General features: G+C 35.2%; 1 long non-coding RNA gene across 1 annotated transcript; it reads right to left on the reverse strand.

Moving 5' to 3' along the window:
* Nucleotides 1-1,892: 1,892 nt before the first annotated feature.
* On the reverse strand, nucleotides 1,893-2,604 carry LOC128246831 (uncharacterized). Its single transcript, XR_008263374.1, has 3 exons — nucleotides 2,552-2,604; nucleotides 2,121-2,238; nucleotides 1,893-1,923 (listed from the first exon to the last, which is right to left on the reverse strand). It is a non-coding gene; the product is annotated as an uncharacterized LOC128246831 (long non-coding RNA).
* Nucleotides 2,605-9,044: the final 6,440 nt, after the last annotated feature.

The following is a 9,044-nucleotide window of genomic DNA, read 5'->3' on the forward strand; positions in this document are numbered from 1 at the left end:
CACATGGTACACATATCTACATTACGTCACAAAATTGCGTACCGCGTAGTAGTCAAGGTAATGGGTTTTTTATTGTGTACGCCCTATATAGTTTTAATGACGTATGCATCTGTATTGTCAAATTTTACACTTAAAGTTGCCTGAACGCCCTGATCCAGCAATAATAACCATTTTTTTCAGCAATAATTAAGACACTCTGTTTTATCCTTTTATTTTTCAAAATTGATTATTTCATACACAAGTTAAATGCAATTAACATTTCGAAAATTAAAGTTTTAATAAAAAGTTTTCTAGAACATTTTAACACAAATTCTTATTCATACTATTAAAATACATAATTTAATAATAATAATGTTTAATCGTCCATAACATTTTAACACAAATGCATATTCATACTGTAAACACCAAATAATTATGATTTTTAATCGTCGATAACATTTTGACACAAATGCAGGTTTATTATGTAATAAAGACAAATATAGTTATCATAAAAATTTTACTAGGAAACAATGACACTAATATATATTCATACTATTAAAAACATTTTATCATAATAAATCGTCAAAAACATTTTGCACAAATGTATAAACATATTGCTAAAAGACAAAGACATTGTAATAATACTAAATTAACTTAAACATTTTGACACTAATGCATGTTCATATGTCAAAAGACCTAATCTAGTTATAATAGTTCATTTTCTAAAACATTTTTACACAAATAGATATTCATATTATTCAAAGACATAATAAGTTATAAGAATACATGGTTTAAAATATTTTGACACAAAGGTAATTTTATTTTGTTAAAAGAAACACATAACAAATCGTCTACAACATTTTGACACAAAAGCATATGCATCTAAGTAAAAGACATGTGCGTAAAATACAAACAGAATTTCTTCAATTGAGATACATTTCTCTTCAAACTTTGGAATTTCATAGAGAAGCATTTGGAGAAATCAATAAGCATAAACAGTATGAATATGCCACATGAGCTTACAGACGTGGTCGACTGGCCGAGGAAAAACTGAGATAAAACCCTCTTTTATGGGGAAAACTCAGAAACCTCTGCCCGTTTGTCATCCAAAATTACAGGATTTTGTCTCGTACCACTAGATGTCGGGCCTCATCACCTGTAAGCTCCATAACAACGATGTACAGTTCAATGTTCATGGTTCATGTATATGTTAACTATCTAGTTGAACATGTGTATATACTATCGTTGTTCTTTCTGGGCAGGTAAAAACGTTTGATGGCATCCCTCTTTTCTTCCCTGAAAAAAATAAATAAACTCATTAATTATCATCATAATAATCACGATCACCCCACCACCACAACCAACAACAGTAGCAGCAGGTACAACAACAAGAAACAGAGCAACCACACAACCAACAACAACAACAATACCTTCATCGTCGTTATCGTCAACATTACATAATATCTTTATTTTGTTGGTACATTTTCATTATCATAGTTTCATATACAACACTCACATAACTGATCCAATCCTGCCATAAAGCCGTTGGGACATCAATGAGATGGAGACCTCCAGAAACGTTCGGGGCCGGGAGGGGTTGGGGTCGGAGAAGCGGCTGTCGGGCATTTTCTGCAAAAATATAATATGATTATCAATCATTTTAAAAAATATAATTCCTGCTGATATTTTAAAAACTAAAAGTATAACACATATATCATCACCATCATCATCATCAACAACACCAACATCATTGTCATCGTCGTCAAAATCACTTCGTATCTATATTCCTTGTACATTCTCATTATCAGAGTCCTATACACAACGCTCACCTAACTGGTCCAGTCCTGCCATAAAGCCGTTGGGACATCAATGAGATGGGAACATCCAGAAACGCTCGGGGGCCGGAAGGAGGCCATGGTTGGAGAAGCGGCTGTCGGGCACTCTCTGCAAAAAATACAATTCGATAATAACTCTTGTTAAATATCATATTCCTGCACACATTTGTAAAACTTAGAGAACATCACATCTATCAACATCATCACCAACAACAACACCAACATCACTTTCCACGTCGTCAAAATCACTTCATATCTATATTTCTGGTACATTCTCATTATCAGAGTTCTATACACAACGCTAACCTTACCAATCCTGCAGTCCTGTCATAAAGCCATTGGGACATCAATGAGATGAAATACTCAATAAACGCTCGGGAGCCGGGAGGGGGTGGGAGTCGGAGACGCGGCTGTCGGGCACTTTCTGCAAAAAAATATAATACGACTATCACTCATTATAATATCATATTTCTTATAAAAGTAAAACTGAAAATTCAACAACCAGCTAGTATCCATCATTATAACAAAAACAACCATAACCAATCATATGACTTTCACTCATGTTAACTATATATTTCCTGCTGACATTTTTAAAAGCAATTCATCATCATCATCACCATCACCATCACCATCACCACAACACCAACATCTTTTTTAATCATCGTCAACATGTTCATCACATAAGATCTTTATTCCTTGAATATTCTCATTATCCGAGTTTTATACACAACGCTCACCTAACTGATCCAGTCCTGCCACAAAGCCATTGGAACATCAATGAGAACTAAACATCCAGAAACGCTCGGGGGCCGGATGGGAGTGGGGGTCAGAGATGCGGCTGTCCGGCAATTTCTGCAAAAAATACAATTCGACTATAACTCATGTTAGATAATTATCATATTCCTGCACACATTTTTAAAACTTCGAGCACAACACATCCATCAACATCATTACCAACAACAACACCAACATCATTATCCAAGTTGTCAAAATCACTTCGTTTTTATATATCTGGTACATTTTCATTATAGAGTTCTATACACAACGCTCACCTTACTAATCCTGCAGTCCTGTCATAAAGCCATTGGGACATCAATGAGATGAAATACTCAAGAAACGCTCGGGAGCCGGGAGGGGGTGGGGGTCGGAGACACGGCTGTCGGGCACTTTCTGCAAAAAAACATATGACTTTCACTCATGTTAACTATATAATTCCTGCTAACATTTTAAAAACCAATTGAAGAACACATTCATCATCATCATCATCATCAACATCATCATCCTCATCATCATCATCACAACAACACCAACACCTTTGTAATCATCGTCAACATGTGCATCACATAAGATCTTTATTTCAGTTACATTCTCATTATCCGAGTTTTATACACAACGCTCACCTAACTGATCCAGTCCTGCCACAAAGCCATTGGAACATCAATGATATAGAAACATCCAGAAACGCTCGGGAGCAGGGAGGAGGCGGGGGTCGGAGATGCGGCTGTCGGGCACTCTCTGCAAAAAATATAAAACGTCCATCACTCACTTTTAATATCATTTTCCTACTTATTTTAGAAAAACTTTAAATACAACAGCCAGCTAGTATCCTTCATTACAACAACACATAATCATAACCAACCCCACTAGCTTGTTTCATCATTAAAATTTTAATTATCAACTCAAATTGTATTAATATTCCATTTCTTGTTGTGTCATTGCTATTCAGATCAAAATAATGAGTTAAATTCATACCATGGCCGCTCACTGATTCAGCATCACTTCATGTGGCAGGGGGCATTTCTTCCGGTTGAGTGGAGGGACACTTCCAGTAGCGTTGACACTGAAATTATAGAGCCGATATATGTACTTTCATTTCACTACAGCACATAATGAAAATATCATAGTTAAACAAAGGTAAACAATTTTCATAAATATGAAAAATGAAAACTTTTGTTTTGCTAATTTTACCGACGTCAGCGGGCGCGAAAAGGAAGATGGGTTTCTTATCGTGGCCAGTCAATGTACATTAATTTCAAAATACAGTTACTGTTAACATCGAAGGAAAACACAAACTTGTTCAACACACGACAAAACGGTAATAAACGAATATCTATCAAAATTTATTTAAACATAATTCATTTTAAACAATATAGAAACAAAATATTTTTGAAATTCCTTAGATAATTCGTTATATGGCTTTTCACTAGCCTTTCCTATTGTGAAGTATATCACAAACCCTGATTAAAAAGACCCCAATCAATATCATACAAACGAAGCCTCATACAGTTATGTGCAATTTATTTTATATTAATATGTATACACAAACATGAAAATAACTGTTTTTGTCATCCGAATTCGGTTAAAGGAAATCTTTTAAAAAGTGGATATAATTTACGTGAGCTTTCTCGAAGAAAAGTGTGGTGTAGGAGGTGCGTCGATCAATTGGTCGGAAGGTCTTGTTGATGGAACATAAGTTTCGGTCGAAAGGGGCATCACTTCCGGTGGGAGAGATGGACACATTCGATACAGTGGATACTGAAACACCTAACTGTTCATGAACATTTAATTAAAACATGCTCATATTAAATACCGCAGTAAATTATTGTTAAACTCAAACATAACTATATGAAGAGAAGAAAACCTATTCGAACAATTTTTTTTTAAAAATGTTCATAAAATAATAATTTCCGAATTCTTGAAAACAAATATGGATTTTCACTTCATATTAGATAAAACATCCTACTGTTAAGGATAATTGACCCCAATTTAGGTAAAACATAATCTCAGGCAAACAAAGTCCCGTACAATATATGAAATAAATATGGACATACACAAAAACGAAATAAAGCGTTTCTGCTACCCATGTTCGGTTAAAGAAATCTTGGGAAAGATGCTGGCACCTTTAAGCATTTTCACTGTAAGATTTCTAAAACCAACAGAAATTCTTTTTTCAATTTTCGTGTATTTGGGGGAAAAATGGTCATACTGTATGATGTAAAAACCCATAGATTAGAAACATCAACACCTAAACTTCAATTTGATGAGATTGATAATAATGTTGATTTTGTTAAATAAGTTCTTCTACGCTAAGTTAATTTAAGTGTGTGGGGGGACTGTTTTCCTTGATATTTAAACTTATTAACAGAGATTAATGTTAAGAGATTATATACAGACTGACATAAAATGAAAACAATCGTTTGGGGCTGGACTGTTTGTTATTACTGTTTTTCTTTAAATGGTCCTGATATTTGCTTTACCGTTAATTGTTTAACTTTTGCCAAATCTCAAAATGAGAAACATACGTTTAATATGCCTTCAAACAATTTATTTAACACATTCAAACAATTTGTTTAACACACAAGTGAGCACAATGAAACTAATATTTTGCTAATGTTGTTACCAACGCCAGCTGGCGCGAAGGCTGTCTGAGAAGAGGTCCTGTGGATGAAGCGGCACTCCAGCTAAACTTATTAATGTAATTCTATTTCAATATTAAGCCGATAATATAAAAATATTATAATGAAGCACACTTAAGACCCAAGCTATTTCGGAAATTCATGAGAAGGGGCCCTTTAAATTAGATAAATCGTCCTACTGTTTAGTATGAAATTAATCCCTTTTAGATCAAAATCTCACAGAAACGAAACCTCCTACTGCTATGTACAATTTGTATGAATATGAACATACACAAAATATACATGAAAAAATAAAGCGTTTCTGCTACCCATGTTTGGTTTAAAAAATCTTGGGAAAGATGCTGGCACCTTTTAGCATTTTCACTGTAAGATTTCGAAAACCAACAGAAATGCATTTTTCGATTTTCATGTATTTCGAAAAAGGTTAATTGGGTTATATTTTTTACGCCCCCCCCCCCCCCGGAATTCAAATATAAAAGAAAACTACACTTCAATTTTATGAGACCGATGATAATAGTTTTTATAGTTTAAGTGTGCTAAATTTCCTTGATATTTGAACTTATAAACAGACGGATATTCAGAAAAATATATACAGACTAACGTTTTGATGAAAAAAAACACATCATAATTAAAAGAAAACAAACAGTTACACTTTAATTTTAGGAGACTGGAGATATTAATGTTTTTAAATTAGGAATATTTACAGTTATTTTATTTAAGTGTGTGTGTTTTCCTTGATATTTTAACTTATAAACAGAAATGAATGTAAAGAATATAATATACAAACTTTCTTATAAAATGAAAACAATCGTTTTGAGACTACTGTTCTTTATTACTTTTTCTCTAAATGATCCTTATATAGTTCCTTAACTTCTAATTGTTTAACTTCTTCTAAATCTTTTAATGCGTAACAGGCCAAATGTTTTTTATTAACCGTTAACAGATTAAATTTCAGCATTTCTTAAAAGTTGTAAAAAACATTTTGCTTTCAAACGATTTCTTAAAACATAAGTGAGCACAATAAAACTTATCTTTTGCTAATGTCGCTACCAACGTCAGCTGGCGCGAAGACTGTTCGAGAAGAGGTCCTGTCGATGGAACATCACTTCAGGTGGCAAGGGACATCTCTTCCGGTTGCATGAGAGAATTAAAACATGAAACCAAATCATGTAATTCTATTTCAATATAGAGCTGATGACAAATAATAGAAAGAAACCAACTAAATAACACGTCAATTCGGGACTGGTCTTACGTATACATGTAGATACGTATTTAATACATGAGGGTGGCCACTTAAATACAGATAAGAGTTACCATGAGTGGGTCCATAAATTAATATTGAAAACACTCGCTGGGTCCATCCTTAAGTTTTGGGGTCCTCACAATAAAAATTTTGTATTTGATATCAGACTCTGGCCCGTGAATAAATACATAGATACCTCGTGAGTTACATCTATATAGCAATATGGTCAATACGCCATAGACCCAACCATAGGTAAACACGAAGATACTGCATTTATAACTGAAAACGTGAAATAGTTTGGTAGATTTCAAACAATTTCAATTACATAGAAGTGGGGTAAAAAGAAACTCATCTTTTACTGCTCTTGTTACCCAAGTCCCCTGGCGCGAAGAGAGAGGGTGTAGGAGTCCGTCAATGGAGTTGGGGGTCGTTGATGCAACATCACTGCAGGTGGCAAGGTCATCACTTCCGATTGCATGATGGGCCACTTCCGGTACAGTAGAAGCTAAAAGATTGAAGGAATTCATGTAATTCTAGTTCAATATAGAGCTGATAATATATGATAGACCGAAACCAACTAAATATCACGTCAATTCTTGACTGGTCTTACGAATAAATACGTATTTAACGCATGAGGGTGGCCCCTGAAATACAGATAAGAGTTACCATGAGTGTGTCTATAAATAAATATTGAAAACACTCGCTGGGTCCATCCCTAAGTTTTGGGGTCCTCACAATAAATATTTTGTATTTGATATCAGACTCTGGCCCGTGAAATACATAGATACCTCGTGAGTTGCATATATATATAGCAATATGGTCAATACGCCATAGGCCCAACCATAGGTAAACAGGAAGAAACTGCATCCTAAAAACGTGAAATAGATTGGTAGATTTCAAACAATATCAATTACATAGAAGTGGGATAAAAAGAAACTCATCTTTTACTGCTTTTGTTACCCAAGTCACCTGGCGCGAAGAGAGAGGGTATAGGAGTCCGTCAATGGAACGGGATGAGGAATCGTTGATGGAACATCACTGCAGGTGGCAAGGTCATCACTTCCGATTGCATGATGGGCCACATCCGGTACAGTAGAAGCTAAAAGATTGAAAGAATTCATGTAATTCTATTTTAATATAAAGCTGATAATATATGATAGACCGAAACCAACTAAATATCACGTCAATACGGAACTGGTCTTACGAATAAATACGTATTTAACACATGAGGGTGGCCCCTTAAATACAGATAAGAGTAACCATGAGTGGGTCCATAAATTAATATTGAAAACACTCGCTGGGTCCATCCCTAAGTTTTGGGGTCCTCACAATAAATATTTTGTATTTGATATCAGACTCTGGCCCGTGAAATAATTACATATATACCTCGTGAGTTGCATCTATATAGCAATATGGTCAATACGCCATAGGCCCAACCATAGGTAAACACGAAGAAACTGCATCCTAAAAACGTGAAATAGATTGGTAGGTTTCAAACAATATCAATTACATAGAAGTGGGATGAAAAGAAACTCATCTTTTACTGCTCTTGTTACTCAAGTCCCCTGGCGCGAAGAGAGAGGATATAGGAGTCCGTCAATGGAACGGGAGGAGGAATCGTTGATGGAACATCACTGCAGGTGGCAAGGTCATCACTTCCGATTGCATGATGGGCCACTTCCGGTACAGTAGAAGCTAAAAGATTGAAGGAATTCATGTAATTCTAGTTCAATATAGAGCTGATAATATATGATAGACCGAAACCAACTAAATATCACGTCAATTCGGGACTGGTCTTACGAATAAATACGTATTTAACGCATGAGGGTGGCCCCTGAAATACAGATAAGAGTTACCATGAGTGTGTCTATAAATAAATATTGAAAACACTCGCTGGGTCCATCCCTAAGTTTTGGGGTCCTCACAATAAATATTTTGTATTTGATATCAGACTCTGGCCCGTGAAATAAATACATAGATACCTCGTGAGTTGCATATATATATAGCAATATGGTCAATACGCCATAGGCCCAACCATAGGTAAACACGAAGAAACTGCATCCTAAAAACGTGAAATAGATTGGTAGATTTCAAACAATATCAATTACATAGAAGTGGGATAAAAAGAAACTCATCTTTTACTGCTCTTGTTACCCAAGTCACCTGGCGCGAAGAGAGAGGGTACAGGAGTCTCTCAATGGAACGGGAGGAGGAATCGTTGATGGAACATCACTGCAGGTGACAAGGTCATCACTTCCGATTACATGATGGGCCACTTCCGGTACAGTAGAAGCTAAAAGATTGAAGGAATTCATGTAATACTATTTCAATATAGAGCTGATAAATATGATAGACCGAAACCAACTAAATATCACGTCAATTCGGGACTGGTCTTACGAATAAATACTTATTTAACGCATGAGGGTGGCCCCTGAAATACAGATAAGAGTTACCATGAGTGTGTCTATAAATAAATATTGAAAACACTCGCTGGGTCCATCCCTAAGTTTTGGGGTCCTCACAATAAATATTTTGTATTTGATATCAGACTCTGGCTCGTGAAATAAATAC

Source organism: Mya arenaria, chromosome 9, assembly GCF_026914265.1.
Source record: "Mya arenaria isolate MELC-2E11 chromosome 9, ASM2691426v1".
Taxonomy (NCBI): Eukaryota; Metazoa; Mollusca; class Bivalvia; order Myida; family Myidae; genus Mya; species Mya arenaria.